This window comes from Plecotus auritus (assembly GCF_963455305.1).
Source record: "Plecotus auritus genome assembly, chromosome: 3".
NCBI classification, from domain to species: Eukaryota; Metazoa; Chordata; class Mammalia; order Chiroptera; family Vespertilionidae; genus Plecotus; species Plecotus auritus.
This window is the reverse complement of record NC_137772.1, coordinates 78,040,596-78,057,647: the sequence shown is the minus strand read 5'-3', so window position 1 is coordinate 78,057,647 and position 17,052 is coordinate 78,040,596.

Here is a 17,052-nt window from a genome sequence, read left to right as displayed (position 1 = left end):
TTCTTTGACCCCAGTTCCTGACACAGAAATTCTAAATCCTTTGGAATTCCCTGGGTTATAGGAATGTCTTTTGTTCTAATGAGGTGACTTTTGGTGGGCTTCTGGATAGGTTCAGGATGGCAACTGGTTAATAAATGATGTATCTTATCTAATAATAGAGAAACATGTAAATTGACCGTACCTTCGCTACGCCCAGAGCCAATCAGAGTGAGTATGCAAATTAACCCAACAAAGATGGCGGTTAATTTGCATACGTACCTGGGTCCCGGGAACATCCTCGGCACCCAGGTCACTCTGAGCCAGCCATCGGAGGGGCAGGGGACCCCCTGCCCAAGCCTAAAGCCTTGGGCTGAGCCTGCAATCGGAGGGAAGGGGAAAAAAATCAATGGAAACATATCCTCAGGTGAGGACAAAAAAAAAAAAAAGAAAGAAAGCAATGTCATATCCTATGAAAGACACATCTTGAAAAGAAAGTTGTCATTTTTTTCATGATGAAGGGACTGGAGTCCATGTTGATGAAAACACCTTGGCGGCTGCAGTGGCTAGCAGTGGCTGCAGCAGTGGGGTGATGGGGCTGGTGCCTTCCCCTGATCAGCCTGGTTGCCTCCCGCAGAGTGAGGCCAGACTGCGGCTTAGGTCCCAATGGGGATTGGGCCTAAACCGTCAGTAGGACATTTTCTGAGTGTTCCCAGTATGTGAGAGGGGGCAGTTTGGGCTGAGGGACCCCTCCCCAGTGCACAAATTTTTGCACCAGTCCCCTAGTTTGTTAGTCTAGTTTACCATTGGTCTGAGATTTTTCTTTTAATGGCTTTCCTGTCTATGTTAGCAATAACTTATAACAAATTAAGCAGTGACAATCCCACATTATGTGGGTAATTCACTGAGCATGATAATGTGGGCAGCCACTTTCTTAATATTGTGTAAAAGCGTGCTAGCAAATGCTGTTCCCAGTATGACTTGCCAGGTACTGTTCCCGTGAAATGAGCATGTGTCTGATCGTAGGTCTGGAAGGAAAGCCCTTGCTCTTGATAACATTCTTAGTGCCTCAGGGCAGATCTTTTGGGCCTGTGCTTGCTACTAACAGGCAGTCTTTTCCTAAATTATTTCTTTCAATTTGTGATTAGATCTCTGGACACTGGTATGTTGTGTCTGGAGAGACCAAAAGAGTATATGCTTTTGTAGACCTGAAAATAAATGGATTTGAGGAAATAAAACAGAAAAAGGGATCATTAGGAAAGCATGAAGCTATTGGAAAACTGTGAAACAGACACTCATAAGAACTTGAAATGATGTAGAGGTGTTTTCCTTTTTTTTTTTTTTAATTTTATAGCTCTCTTCATTCTGAAAGGTCATGGCAATAAGGGAGATGAAGGGTTATTGTTTATGATCTCTAGTAATTTAAAATACTGTAAACAGATAAATCCTGGGATGAGGAAATGTTTATTAGCCTTAGGAGACTTAGCAAGAATTGTTAATGCATTGATACACCAGGTGGTTGAAATTAGAAGACAAAGATCAGTCATCATGAGGCATCAATATCTTCAGAGAATAATAATCACATTCTTTTAAAAAAGTATTAAAGTATAGTCGGCATACAATATTATTTTAGTTTTAGGTGTACAACTTAGTGACTCAACATTTGTATACCTTGTAATGTGAGAACCGTAATAAGTCTAGTAACCATCTGTCACTATGCAAAGTTATTACAATATTATTGACTATAATATATCCTGGCTGTATACTATATTCCCATGGCTTATTTATTATATAACTGAAAGTTTGTATCTCTTATTTCTTTTCAATTTTCCCATCTATCCTCTACCCACTTTTTCTCTGGCAACTATCAGTTTGTTCTATCTATGAGTATTTTTATTTGTTTTGTTTTGTTTAGATTTCACATAAAAGTGGAATCATATGGTATTTATTTGTCTTTTTCTAGCTGACTTATTTTATTTAGCATAATACCCTCTAGATCTGTCTATATTGTTACAAGTGGCAAGATTTCGTTTTTTTTTACTGCTGCATAATATTCCATTGTATACATACTCCATCTTTATCGATTCATTTATCCATGGACACTTAGGTTGCTTCTGTGTCTTGGCTATTGTAAATAATGCTGCAATGAACATAAGGGTGCATATATCTTTTTGAATTAGTAATTTTTCTTTCTTCAGCTAAATACCCAGAAGTGGAATTGTTGAGCTACATGGTAGTTATATTTTTGATATTTTGAAGAATCTCCATATTTTCTACTAGAGGCCCAGTGCAGGAATTCATGCATGGGTGGGGTCCGACTGGCCCGGCCTCAATCGTGACGGATCAGGGCCAGGCCTGTCAGGCTGTATACTCAGGAAGAAGAGATGGCGGGAGATTGGCCGGACAGCCTGCCCTAATCAGGGCCTGATCAGGGCTGGACCGGCTGGGGGGAGGGGCTATGGGCCAATCAGGGTGGTGGGGGCCCATCAGGGTGGGGCTGGAGGGAAGGGCTGCAGGCGGTTGGCTGGGTGGCCCTGCCTCCAATCTGGTGTGGGGTTGGACAGGGAGAGGGGCTGCAGGAGGTTGGCTGGCCAGCCCCACCCCCTGTTAGGGTAGGGAGGGTGATCAGGGGCGGGGCCGGCCAGGGGGAAGGGCCGAGGGGGGGTTGGCTGGCCGCCTCACCCTCAATCGGGGTGGAAGAGACTGATCAGGGGTGGGGCTGGCCAAGGGGAGGGGCCATGGGAGGTTGGCCGAGGGCCCCGCCCCCAATCAGGCTGATTCACTGGCCACAGTGGGCATTACAGTGACCGATCGTTCTGGTCATTATGGCGTTCCAGTCACTGGCTTTAGGTAGATAGATAGATAGATAGATAGATAAATAGATAGATAGATAATGGCTGTACCAATTTACAATTCCACCAACAGTGCAGGACGATTCCCTTTTCTCTACATCTTCCCAAATACTTGTTATTTGTTGTCATTTATATAATAGCCATTCTGACAGGTATGAGGTAATATTTCATGGTAGTTTTAATTTGTATTCCCCTGATAATTAGTGATGTTGAGAATCTTTTAATACATCTGTTGGCCATTGGTATGTCATCTTTGGAGAATTGTCTATTCCGGTCCTCTGCCCATTTTTAATCAGGTTGTTTTAAATATCTTTTCCCATTTAGTAAGTTGTCTTTTCATTAACAATGAAAAGACAACTTTATTTCACTTTGCAGAAACTTTTTAGTTTGATGTAGTCCTATTTGTTTATTTGTGCCTTTATCTAAGGAGACATATCAAAAAAGGTATTGCTAAGACAAATGCCAAGGAGTTCACTCCCTATATTCAGTTCTAGTTTTATGGTTTCACTTCTTACGTTGAATTTATTTTTATATATGGCAAAAGAAAGTGTCCCAGTTTCTCCTTTTTTTTTTTGTATGTATCTGTTCAGTTTTCCAATATTACTTATTGAAGAGGCTGTCATTTCCCCAGTGTATATTTTGTCTTCTTCATCATAGATTAATTGATCATATACCAGGTGTACCGGTTAATAATGCGGATTTTTTTTTCAATAGATGGAGTTACACATATGTTGATATATATGTGATTTGATATGTATGCTATTTTGTTGTATTGACAATAAGCTTCAAAGCTTCATATGTCAAATTTGCTGAAGGTGTTAATATCATAGATATTTTTACACTTAAAAATGTTGAATTTCATGCCAAAAAAAGAGCATTTGCGGGAAGTTTTAATTCATTACTTTATTTTGAAGAAAAGTGCTGCTGAATACTTCAGGAAGCTTAAAGTGAACATGCTCCATCTCAAGATACTTGTGAACACTGGTTTAAATGCTTTAAAAGTGATGATTTCGATGTGAAAGACAAAGAACGCCCAGGACAACTGAAAAAGTTTGAAGACCAACAATTACAAGCATTATTGGATGAAGATGTGTGTCAAACTCAAAAACAATCTGCAGAAAGATTAAACGTTGCTCAGCAAACAATTTCTGATCATTTACAAACAATGGGAAAGATTTTAAAGGAAGAAAATGGGTGCCACATCAACTGAACAAAAGACAAATGGAAAACCGAAAAGTCATCAGTAAAATGTTGCTTCAACGGCATGAAAGAAAGACTTTTTTGCATCGAATTGTGACTGGAGATGAAAAGTGCATTTATTTTGAGAATCCCAAATGTACAAAATCATAGGTTGATCCAGGTCAACCATCAACATCCACTGCAAGGCCAAATTGCTTCAGAAAGAAGACAATGCTCTGTGTTTGGTGGGATCAGGAAGGTGTGGTGTATTATGAGCTTCTAAAATCAGGTAAAACCATTAATACTGGTTGCTATTGACAACAAATAATCAATTTGAAGCACGCTTTGATCATAAAATGACCAGAGTGGGCCAAAAGACACAGCAAAGGAATTTTGCTTCATGATAACTCCCATCATACACTTCACAACCAGTTAAAGACACGTTAAAAGATCTTGCCTGGGAAGTGTTAACCCACCCACTGTATTCACCAGACCTTCCTCCTTTAGATTACCACTTGTTCCTATCTATGGCACATGCACTTTCTGAGCAGCACTTCAAAACGTACGAAGAAGTGGAAAATTGGATCTCTGAATGGTTTGCCTCAAAACAAGAAAAGTTCTATTGGGACGGTATCCACAAATTACCTGAAAGATGGGGGAAATGTGTAGCTAGCGATGGACATTACTTTGAATAAAGCACTTTTGATGTTTCTCTTGAAATTATTGTGTGTTTTTTTTTTATTACAAAATCTGCATTATTAACTGGTACAACTAGTAAGTTCTATACCTCCATTGTATATGCGTCTTCTAGATGGGTTGTGTCAAATGGAAATAGCCAAATTTAAGGATTGTTTTAAGAAATGGGAAATGATTTTATTCTTTGATTCTTTTAAGGACATTAAATAAGCCCATGTTGAATAAATAAATAATAGAAATGATTACTGGGAAAGTTACGGAATTGTGCATCCATAGTGAAGGGGTTCCCTAGTCTGAACTGAAGAATAAAGTGTTCAATGGTATTGTTTTTATGTGTATATCCAGACCTTAATGCCTTTAAATGCACTGTTATCCAGAAAATGAACAATGGCTTCTCTGTATTGTGGCCCTCGTGGCTTGACTTTTATGGTGATCAGTGAGGGAAAAATCAGGAGTAGGAGAACTTACTGGCTTTTGTACATGAAACTACTTTGTCTATGTATCCTTTTTAAAACACAGATTAATGGATCTCACTTCCTAGAATCTGGTTCAGTAGGTTTGGGGAGGCCCAGAATTTGCATTTCTAATAGGTTCCCAGACCATGCTAATGCTGCTAACATGGAGAATGCAGTTTGAGAACCACTGTGCGCAACGATGTTTATGATTTCTTTCACACTTACATTGCCATAAGCATAATGCAATAAGATAAGCTCTGTAGTTTTCCTGCTGGAAAATAAATTCTGCAAAAGCCATTTATCTGCCTGGAGGATATTTTAGTGCAGGGAATTTCTGAGCTATGTTTGAAGTTGTCATCTAATGGCAGCTATTGTGTCTGTTTATATATGTCAAAGATGCATAAATATGAGTTGAACTTTAGAAGGTTTGTCTATGTGCAAGCCATTTAGAAGAAATATTCACCTGAATGGAATGTAGGAGAGTAATCCTTGGGATCATACTCGTGATAAAGTAGCAAACATTTTCTTCTGCAACAAAGTGGCATTATTTTTAATAATTATAGTTTAAATTAATCTGAATCTAAATATTTAATTTGGACATCTTAAAAGTATTATGAAATGAACTCAGTATTTTACCAAGCATCTCTATGAGGTTGGCTAAGTAGGAAATAATGAGGTGCATGTTTATTTCCTGGCAGTACTTAGGTAGATTTGCTTTAGGTAACACTGTAATCAAAGGTATACATGAGGTCCTGTCTTGCTGCCTGCTACCTTTTAGGGTTTTTTTCAATTTATTAAAGAAATATGTGGCTTGGGTAGTTTAAGATTGGGGAAGTTTTACTTTGTCACTTTTATAATGCAATCTTCACGCAGTCATTTTTATGATATGTAACTATAGACAATGCTTTTTATTTTTAAGTTATTAGGTGACTTCCAGTGAAGCAGTGAGAGCTTGGGCTCAACATGGAAAGACCTAGGGTCTATTCCTATTTCCTTCCTAGTTATTAACTGTGACCCTGTTTCCATGCATCAAGTTTATTACCTGGGTGAATAGGACCAATGATAATCTACCTTGTAAAACTTTTTCATAATTAAATGGGATAATGCTGATCATACCTGGTCTATAAAATTAGTGCTTTAAATGTTAGCTATGATCATTTCTGTCCTGTTTAAGGAACTTTACATATCTTTCTCTTTTATAAGATATATTAAGTCATAATTTTAATATTTATATAAGGAACTATACAAAATGATAATGCATCATTTCATATCTTTGTATCAGAATTTGGGTCACAAGTCTGATATCTAGTTAGTAATAATTAGATATATTCCACCATGAATTTCAGGCCTTCTTTCCTTCCTTTCTTCCTTCAATTAATCAACATCTTCCTCATCTTCTATTTGCTATTCCCTAGAGATACAGACCTCAAGGAACTTAACTTTCTATAGGTAGAGATAAAAAGAGAAACAAATAATTAAAACCCACTTTGTAAACAAAGTTCTGGTAATTCAGAAGAAGGATAATACAATATTCTGCCTGAGGATTAAGAAATACTTAAGGAAAATGGTGGCATTCCACTAAATTTTGGAAGGTGTTTACCAGATGACCAAAGTGAAATTGGGGAAGGAACAACTTCTCAAGTAATAAAGGCTTTAAAAGCTATTGAAGCTCTGATAGAGTTTGTGATATTAAAATCTGTCACTGTGTGCATAGGGAAGGGGATTGGAGGAAGTGGAGGACAAAGGTACAAGATGATGGTACATATTTAGGGACCACAATATGCCTGTCATCCAGAAGAAATAAGGCTTTGCCTTGAAAATGTTCAGAGACATAGTGAAGAGTTTTAAGAAAGGTACTAACATGATCTAATGTATGTTTTACAAAGATATGCAAAAAAATTCAGTGTAATTCATATGCTCAAAACAATAACCAACTAAGCATGTGACACTTCAAAGTTTCCAAAGAAACAGCAGATTTATTTTTGCTAAGAATGAAAGAAATTCCTCTTTTCATTTGTGAAAGGGTATGATAATTTTATTAAAATACCAATAATTAATACTTTTTCTTATAAGATGCTATCATTCATTTAGTTAGACTTTACATATTGCCTTAGTTGTATAAAATTTTTGGATATCTGATGAAAAATACAAGTGTAAAATGTTGACTATTATGCCAACTGCTATGAAATGTTTTTGTAAACAAAGCTTTTATTTCATGAAAGTGTTTATTTGCTGCTTGTACTTATTGCTTACTGGAAATCATAATGGTTCATTATGACAGCAGCTTTTGTTCCTTAGAAAGCATTATGATGTTGTAAAGAAAATATTATGATTTTGAGTAAAAAAGAATGAGGAACAGATGAAGTATTACAAATGTAGATTTTATTTTAGTTAAATACATCTTCAGTTATCAAACATCTTTAATTATGAAATATTAGAAGTAAAATACCAAAAAGTGTCCATTATATATGCTATATAAACAGATATGTTTTAACTGAATGATTTTCACTAGGCATCTGAATCCCTTAATAAATGTAAGCTCTGTTTTAAAAAACTTAAAAACAAAATATTTGAAACATGAATTTTTGTTTTATGAAAATGACTTTTGTAGGTTTATCATGAAGAAAACTAAAATTACATTTTCACCTCTACCTCAAAATTACTGTTAATATATTGATTAAAAAAAAATAAGTCTTTGGGAAATGTAAACCTAACGTAAGAAATTTTTTCTTATCTGTTTTCTGAAACAAGTGGGAATCTAAAATTTAACAATAAGCCCAGCCGGTGTTGCTCAGTGGTCAAGCATCTACTCAAAAACCAGGAGGTCATGGTTTGATTCCCTGTCAAGGCACTGAGGGGTCATGTAGGAGGAGGCTGATCAATGATTCTCTCTCATCTTTAATATTTCTATCCTTCCCTCCCTCTCTCTTCCTCTCTCTGAAATCAATAAAAATATTAAAAAAATAAAGCGTTACAATATTTGAAAGTTTTGTTAGAGAAAACACCTTTTGTTTTGGTTCTGACAATGTTCTGTTGGGTTTTTTCAATCCCTTCCTATATGACACCACAGGGTCTCTAAGGTCTATTTTAACCCGAGAATAGAATATTACATTATTTTGATATACTATATGATAGAGATAATCTTCCATGTTCTCTTTCTTTACAGGAAATTACTTTCAATGCCTCTGCAAGTTGAGTCAAATTGGAGCCCTGAATATTTTAGAATGACTGTAGAGGCAAAAAATGAGAGAAGATGTAATTGGATTTTATCATATATTTAAAAACCTCTGTTTTTATAGTCAGAGACAAAACATCATGTCTCTGAATGTAAAATTGTTTTTCTTTTATTTTATGTCAAGGCTATTGATAGTAAAATAGAATGCTCATCTAATAATAATTTGGTCTGTTATAAAGCCTGATAATTTTGTTATGCAATATAACCATTTAATTATCAGCAATTTTAATATAAGTCAGCTAGTACATTATCAGTGATGTTTTAGGTGTATTTTATTTCAAGTAACATCTGCCATTTTAGAATTGTTCTTCAAGGTCCATGCAACCATAGACTGCCCCACACCTATATATCAAGTCATGGATTATGAAATTAGAAGGCAAAATTTAAGGACTATTTTGCCAGTTATTAGATGATGAATTAGGCCTGACTCTAAATTTTCTCCTATGTACTTTATTCATCTTTGAAATTATACAGTCAAACTTACAGAGTTATTTCTGAGAATAAAAATAGGTCATTTATGTGAAATTGCTCTGAAAACTTTAAAACCCTATACAAACGTAAGGTACTATTATGGTTATCACTGTATTATTATGCTATAATCCCTTTTTGTTAAGCAATGATCACTGAGAATACTAATTTTTATAGAAAGTCTAGTTGTCAAGCCTAACTGGTTAAAAACAGTGGGAGTTAAGTCTTACAAAATTGTTTTTGTCTGGTAAAAAAAATCAGATTTAGGAATCACATAATTAAGATCATTGCCTGAGGATTTGAGGTAAGCATATATTAGTTTAGTATTGCCATACACAGAACTTGTATTAGTTATGTATTGCTGCATTACAAATTAACCCAAAACTTAACTTAAAATAACAAACAGTTATTTATTATCGTACAGTTTATGTGAAACAAAAATATTATGGGGAAGCTTAGCTTGGTACCTCTGACTCAAAGCCTCTCATTAGCTTATAATCAAGTTGTTGTCTGAGGCAGTGGATTCATTATTTTTCCCCTTGTGATGAGAATTTAAAAGATTTACTTTCTTGGCAACTTTCAAATATGCAATAGAACATTGTTGAGTATAATCACCACGCTGTTCATTACATCCCCATAACTTATATGTTTTATATCCGGTAGTTTGTACCTCTTAATCAGGTTCACCCATTTCTTCCATCCACATAATACCCTTCCTCTCTGCAACCACCAATCTGTTCTCTCTATAAGTTTTGTTTTGTTTGTTTATACATTTGTTTTGTTTCTGAGATTCCACATACAAGTGAAATCAAACAGTATCTATCTCTGTATGACTTATTTTACTTAGCATAATACCCTCAAGGTCATTCATGTTGTCACAATGGCATTATTTCTTTTTTATGGCTGAGTAGTATTCCATTGTGTGTGTATATATATATCTATTTTCTATCCATTCATCTAGTGATGGACACCTAGGTTGTTTTCATATCTTGGCTATTGTAAATACTATACTGTTTGGACACTATAGCTTTGTATCATAGTTTGAGAACAGGAAATGTGATGCCTCCAACTTTGTTTTTCTTTATCAAAATTTCTGGGTTAGTTATGGTCTTTTGTGGTTCCATACAAATTGTAGAATTTTTTTCTTTCTATAAAAATTCCACAAATACTGAAAGTAATTGCATTGAATCTGTAGATTGCTTTGGATAATACAAACATTTAAAAAATATTAATTCTTGAAACCAAGATGGCGGCATAGGTAAGCACCTAAACTGCTGCCTTGCACAACAATTTCAAAACTACAACTAAAAGACAGAACGGACACCATCCAGAACCACAGGAAACCTGGCTGAGTGAAAATTCTACAACTAGAAGGAAAGAGAAAAGCTCACAGAGAATTGGAGGTACAGCAAAGGGTCTTTGTGCGTGCAGAGGGAAGGGCGGCTGAGAGCCTGGCTGACTTTCTCTGGCAGAAGGAGGAAGGAAGCCCCCGACTGCACTGAACCGCAGTTCTGACTGCACTGAACCCCAGTCCTGGGCGAAACCCCGTGGACCCAGGCTCATACAGAGGGAGTCTGGACTGTCAGGTAGAGAGAAAGGCACCCGGAGACTTGGAGACCCGGGGGAGACCCGGGGGAGCCCTGGCAGGCAGGGTTCTGGAGGCGCGTGCACCAGTGTGCACAAAGGCTGCGGAGGTTGCCACAGGCTTTCCCTAGCAGAAGGGAGTCCGAAGCTCCTGACTGCACTGAACCCCAATTCTGACTGCACTGAACCCCAGTTCCAGGCGAGCCCCTGGGGACCCACGCTCTTGTGGGGGGAATCTGGACTCTCGGGCGGAGACTCGGGAGCCGGGGAAGGCAGAGGTCTGCAGGCGCGCGCATGCCAGTGCGCACAAAGGCTGCGGAGGTTGCCACAGGCTTTCCCTAGTGGAAGGGAGTCAGAAGCTCCTGACTGCACTGAGCCCCAGTTCTGACTGCACTGAACCCCAGTTCCAGGCGAGCCCCTGGGGACCCATGCTCTTGTGGGGGGAATCTGGACTCTTGGGCGGAGACTCGGGAGCCGGGGAAGGCAAAGGTCTGCAGGCACGCACGCGCACGAGGGCAAGGCTGACTGGAAGCCAAGACTGTCTGCTCTCCCCTGAGACTCCACCCCATCCAAGCTGAGCACAGAGGCTATTGCAATTTGGCAAGTCTAATCCTATAAGGCTGTCTCCAACACCGAACTTCTCCCAGCGTAGACACAGCTGATCCTTACAGCCAACTGGCCTGGAGGTCAATTCCTCCCAGTGTACCAACAGCAATCAAGACTTAACTACAACAAGGCTGTACACACAGTCCACAAAGGGGTGCACCAAGAGTGTCCACCTCAGGTTAACTGGGGAGGCCAACCCACTGGGCCATATAGGAAACCTAGCACACAAATCTACCTTACCAACTCAGGGAAGCAGTGAAAATGCGGCGTCAAAGAAACAGATCACAAACGAAAGAAATGGAGGAAAACAAACGACTGGATATAGAATTCAAAACCACGGTTATAAGGCTTTTCAAGAATATCCTAGAAAAGGCCGATAAATATAACGAGACCCTCGAAGATATGAAAAAGGACCAACTAGAAATTAAACATACACTGACTGAAATAAAAAATATTATACAGTGACCCAACAACAGACTAGAGGAACACAAGAATCAAGTCTAAGAATTGAAATACAAAGAAGCAAAAAACACTCAACCGAAAAAGCAAAAAGAAAAAAAACCCCAAAAAGTTGAAGATAGTGTAAGAAGACTCTTGGACAACTTCAAGCATACCAACATCAGAATTATGGGGGTGCCAGAAGAAGAGAGAGAGCAAGATACTGAAAACCTATTTGAAGAAATAATGACCGAAAACTTCCCCCACCTGGTGAAAGAAATAGACTTACAAGTCCAGGAAGTGCACAGAACCCCAAACAAAAGGAATCCAAAGAGGACCACACCAAGACACATCATAATTAAAATGCCAAGAGGAAAAGACAAAGAGAGAATATTAAAAGCAGCAAGAGAAAAACAGTTACCTACAAGGGAGCACCCATACGATTGTCAGCTGATTTCTCAACAGAAACTATGCAGGCCAGATGGGAGTGGCAAGAAATTTTCAAAGTGATGAATAGCAAGAACCTACAACCAAGATTACTCTACCCAGCAAAGCTATCATTCAGAATTGAAGGGCAGATAAAGAGCTTCACAGATAAGAAAAAGCTAAAGGAGTTCATCACCACCAAATCAGTATTATATGAAATGCTGAAAGGTATTCTTAAAGAAGAGGAAGAAGAAAAAAGTAAAGATAAAAATTATGAACAACAAATACATATCTATCAACAAGTGAACCTAAAAATCAAGTGAATTAAAAACCTGAGGAACAGAATAATCTGGTGAATATAATAGAATCAGGGGCATAGAAAGGGAGTGGACTGATAATTCTCAGGGGGAAAAGGGTATGGGGGGGTTCAGGAAGAGACTGGACAAAAATCATACACCCATGGATGAGGACAGTGGCGGGGAGGTAAGGGCAGAAGGTGGGGTGGGAACTGGGTGGAGGGGAGCTATGGGGGGAAAAAGGAGAAACAATTGTAATAATCTGAATAAAGATTTATTTTAAAAAAATATCAATTCTTCCAATCCATGGGCATGAAATATCTTTTTATTAATTTACTAGAGGCCCGGTGCACAGATTCGTGCACTGGTGGGGTCCCTCACACCGGTGCAAGAACAGGGCTGTGGGGGGACCGCGGGAGGGCTCCAGGGTGTGTCCGGCTCATCTCTCAAAGTCCCCATCGGCCAGACCCCAGCAGCAAGCTAACCTACCAGTTGGAGCGTCTTCCCCCTGGTGGTCAGTGTGCATCATAGCTACCGGTCAAATGGTCCAACGGTCGAATGATTGCTTAGACAATATATATATATATATATATATGTATTCTTCAGATTCCTTCATCTATGTCTTATAGTTTTCAGTTTTCAGTGTATAGGCCTTTCCCTCCCTGGTTAAATTTATTCCCTGCTATTTTATTCTTTTGATGCAATTGTAAATGGGATTGTTTTCTTAATTTCTCTTTCTGATATTTTATTGTTAGTGTATAGAAATGCAACCATTTTTTTTGTAATTGATTTTGTACCCTGCATTTTACTGAATTCTTTTGTTAGTTCTAACAGTTTTTGTTGGTGGTATCTTTACGTTTTTCTTTATATGAAATCATGTCATCAGCAAATAGTGACAGTTTTACTTGTTCCTTTTCAATTGGAATGTCTTTTATTTTCATGCATGATTTTCTTGGCTAGAAACTCCAATACTATGTTGAAGAAAAGTGCCAAGAGTGGGCATCCTTGTCTTCTAGTTCAAAAGGGATAAAATGGGAGCTCCCAAAGGAGTCTCTGGTCCATAACAATTTGAAAATCTAGCAGGCAAATATTAAAGTTTCCCCATTAGGTCTCAAGTCCAGGGAATAATTATCCATGGCTTCTAGCTTTACACTCTGGGTTTGTTTCCACCTCCATAGTTTACCTTTTATAAAAGGCAGCATATGTGTGTAGCTGAGCATCTCTCTCAGTCTACTTCCTGTTGGTAAAATTCTGGAGATCCAATAGTCTCTCCGGATTCTATACTATTACAGAGAGGAAGGAAGAGGGAAAGAGAGATATGATGAGAAAGAATTATTGATTGACTGCCTCCTGCACATCCCCCACTAGGGATCGAGCCCACAACCCAGGCATGTGCCCTGACCGGGAATCAAACTGTGACCTCCTCGTTCATAGGTCGATGCTCAATCACTGAACCATGACGGCCAGGCTGATTCTATACTATCTTTATTCTCCTCAGGCCAAGTTGATGATGTTGCTGCATATACAACTGTTAAGAACATTGTAGGTCTTCTGTATACTTTTATGGGGTTCATTTCATTTGGCAAAAGTTACACCTCAAGTCTCTTCAAAATAACTCCTTCTCTCCCTTGGGACCCTGCTGGACAGCTGAGTGAAAAGGCTCTTCAGTTTCATATAAGCCCTATTGCTTGACTAGAAGAGCTGCATGGGAGACTCTTAATCTGTTTTAATTTTATTTATACAAATTCAGAAAGGTCAAAACTGAGGCATATTATTTAGAGATTCTCACATAGTTATTATAACCATACAGAAATCAAAGGAGCAATTAACAAAAATATTAGAAAAGAAAGGGAGAGGGATATGGAAAGAAGCAGAGGGGCTTTCAAAGCTGTTTTTAATTTGTCATATATAATGCTGGATGATGGATATTTTAGTATTTGTTTTATAGTTTTTACTAAGCTGTAAATATATACATGTATGTACCTGGCATACTCTTTTGTCTACATGACTCATACAAAAGAACAAAAAAGAAGAAAAAGCATAGTCACTAAAATACAGTAGAGGCAGTTTCTCAAACTTAATGAAAGCATAGGATAATTGTTTTAAAATTGAATGTGGAAGGAATGTCAAGGGGTGAAGTTGTAATGCCATTGAAAGCTTGAATTATATATAGGTGTTAAGTGATTAAACTGAGTTAAATTAATATGCTTTGTCTTTTGGCATGTTTTATTAACTGTTTAATAATGTTTTTCTAAAAAGCAAAACATTCCAGGAAAATATTAAGCATAATACTGCCATTCATCACATCCAATGCAGCAGATTTTTCATCCTACTCATTTTTCTTTTCTATTTCTGTTTTGTGAAGCTAAATGAAAAAGACAAGGAAAGGAGTTGAGTAAGAATCAAACTTACCTTATTGCAGAATTTTTAGAGAATACTCTTCTCAAAGGCAATTATTCTGAATCATTGGTGAAGTTTTAAAGACAATAAAGGTAAGAGAAAGAGAGGTTGGCTGTTTTCTATGATCAGATAGAGAACTTGGTTAGATGGTGATATTAAAAAGATGCGAAGTGATATATAGTCAGAGTTTTGTTGCTAGAACATAGTTCTGGTTTGTAACTCTTTTGATTAAAATTTCTCATTCCTTCAGTGTCTCCTTGTTAGCTCAGGGTAAAAGGTATACCTTTATGCTGTGACACAAGCTTTCCTCTCCTGCCCTCCATCTTGATTTCCTACCCCACTCCCAGCACAATTGGGCTCTGTAAACCACCAGCTCATTGTTTTTGCAGAAATATGCTAAGCTCTCTTTCTCTGTTGATGCTTATGGACATGTTCTTTTCTCTGTTCCAAAGACCTATTTTGGCTCATTCTTCCAGTGTGAGAGAGATTACATACACAGAGAAATACTCGTCTTCCCCCAAGATTAGGGGTAGTTAGGTGTTGTCTCTGTTGGGATTGTATTGATCATGTCTACAGATAGTCTTGAGACTTAGTAACTCAGTACACTTAATGTTGTTTTAGATGGCAGACCACTGTCTTCAACTAACACTCATGAGGGCCAATGAAAGGTGGATCCAGAGAAGAGAAGAGCAAGGAACTCCTTACCTTTGTATAATCAACCCTTTCATTTTCCTCATCACGGTCCTAAACACACCCTATTAACATTTTGTGTACTGGTATGCATCTCATTTTATTCTGAAGATCAGGGAGAGAAGGTCCATATCTCTATTGGACACTGCTGTATCACAAAATCTGACTCATAGATTTTCTTTAACAAATATTTTCAAATGATCAGGAAGTACACTTGGTGAAGTCATTTGATATCTTTACGGCCCATGTTCTAACCACCTTGATAGTAACTAAGTATCTTAAAAATTATAGACTTAACTGAAAACTCAATTATAATCACCATGTCTCTTAATAACAGTTAATTGTATTTTAAAATTCTCTGTCCTTGAAGTTCAGTTTAATGTGACCTTTACCTATGTGTGTGATTAGGCGTTTCATATGGTAAGGGTAGGACCAACAGAAGTAAAGTCAATGAAGAGTAGAGACCAGGAACTTAACCCAGGAGCAGGGCCCCACTTACATGCGAGTGGCAGTGGTATTGACAGAAGGGAAGCCAAAGTGTATTAGTGGATGGGCATAGGAACACCAGGTATTGTGCGGTATACAAATACCCCACAGCCTCACATTTCATTACAAGATTCAAGAGAAAGTAAATAGAAAAAATATGAGGGGGTTTAGGGAGATAAGGCAGTGAATTAACAACTCACTGTTTGGAGAGCATCATTTATAATAGCTCAGGACACAAATTTATTTGATAAATGGTATCTGCTGGGAATTATCAGATAAAATAAAAGTTTTTCAATTACTTTTCTTCAGGTAATGTCACTTTCCCTCATAAACACACTGTAGTTTATTTCATATTTTATGTGTAGGATTGCTGTAAATTTAGACAAAGGTGAGCAAACCCAACTTTACTCTCAGGATACATATTTCAAAGTGGTGTACTGGTTCTTAGACAGGTAACTTCCACCAGCCAGCCCTCAAGGTGAATAAGAAACACCTTGTTGGCTCTTTGGAACAAACACTAACTCTTTCAGGACATTGCATTTCATCTCCAGTACACTAATTGGCAATTTGGGAGCCTGAAGCAGTAATGTGTCTCCTAGAAGAATTGCTACCTCATACCTAGGGAGTAGTTTACTTACCTGGTGGAATCATAGACTAGCGGAGTTTGAAAGAATTTGAATAGTCATCGATATAGGCCTTGGCCAGAGAAGCACAGGGAAAACAGGCATATTACTTGCAGCTCCAGTTCCAATGGCAGCCTTGTAGTCTTGGGGTCATCTTAAATTCACTCCCTTTCTCTGTCTGACCAGAAATGAAATTCCAGGCCAATTCTGGATGGGAGCAACCAGGTCATAAGACATTTTCTTGTTAGGTGAGTGGGCTTTGTAATGTCTTCTTTAATGTCAACAAACAGGTAATGTGATCCTGACCTTGTTCATTTTGTGGGAGAGCTTTCAGAAGGATTTTGTTCAACATATTTCAAAAATGCACACATCTTTTTAATTTAAAATCTCTTGCCAGCGTGGTTACATATTTTTAATATGTAACAAGCTCCAGCCTCAGGAATCCTTCCTACATTACTAATATGTATTATTTTACTCAGCTATCATTAAGAACTGGTTTCTGAAGCCAGGGGTTCAGAGGTTTGAATCCAGCTCTGCCTACTTGTTCATGGCTTGGGGAGGATTTTATAACTTCTTCAAGACTCACTGTCCTCCTCTGTGATATGGGATAATAACAACGTATGTCATATGTTGGTAGTAAGG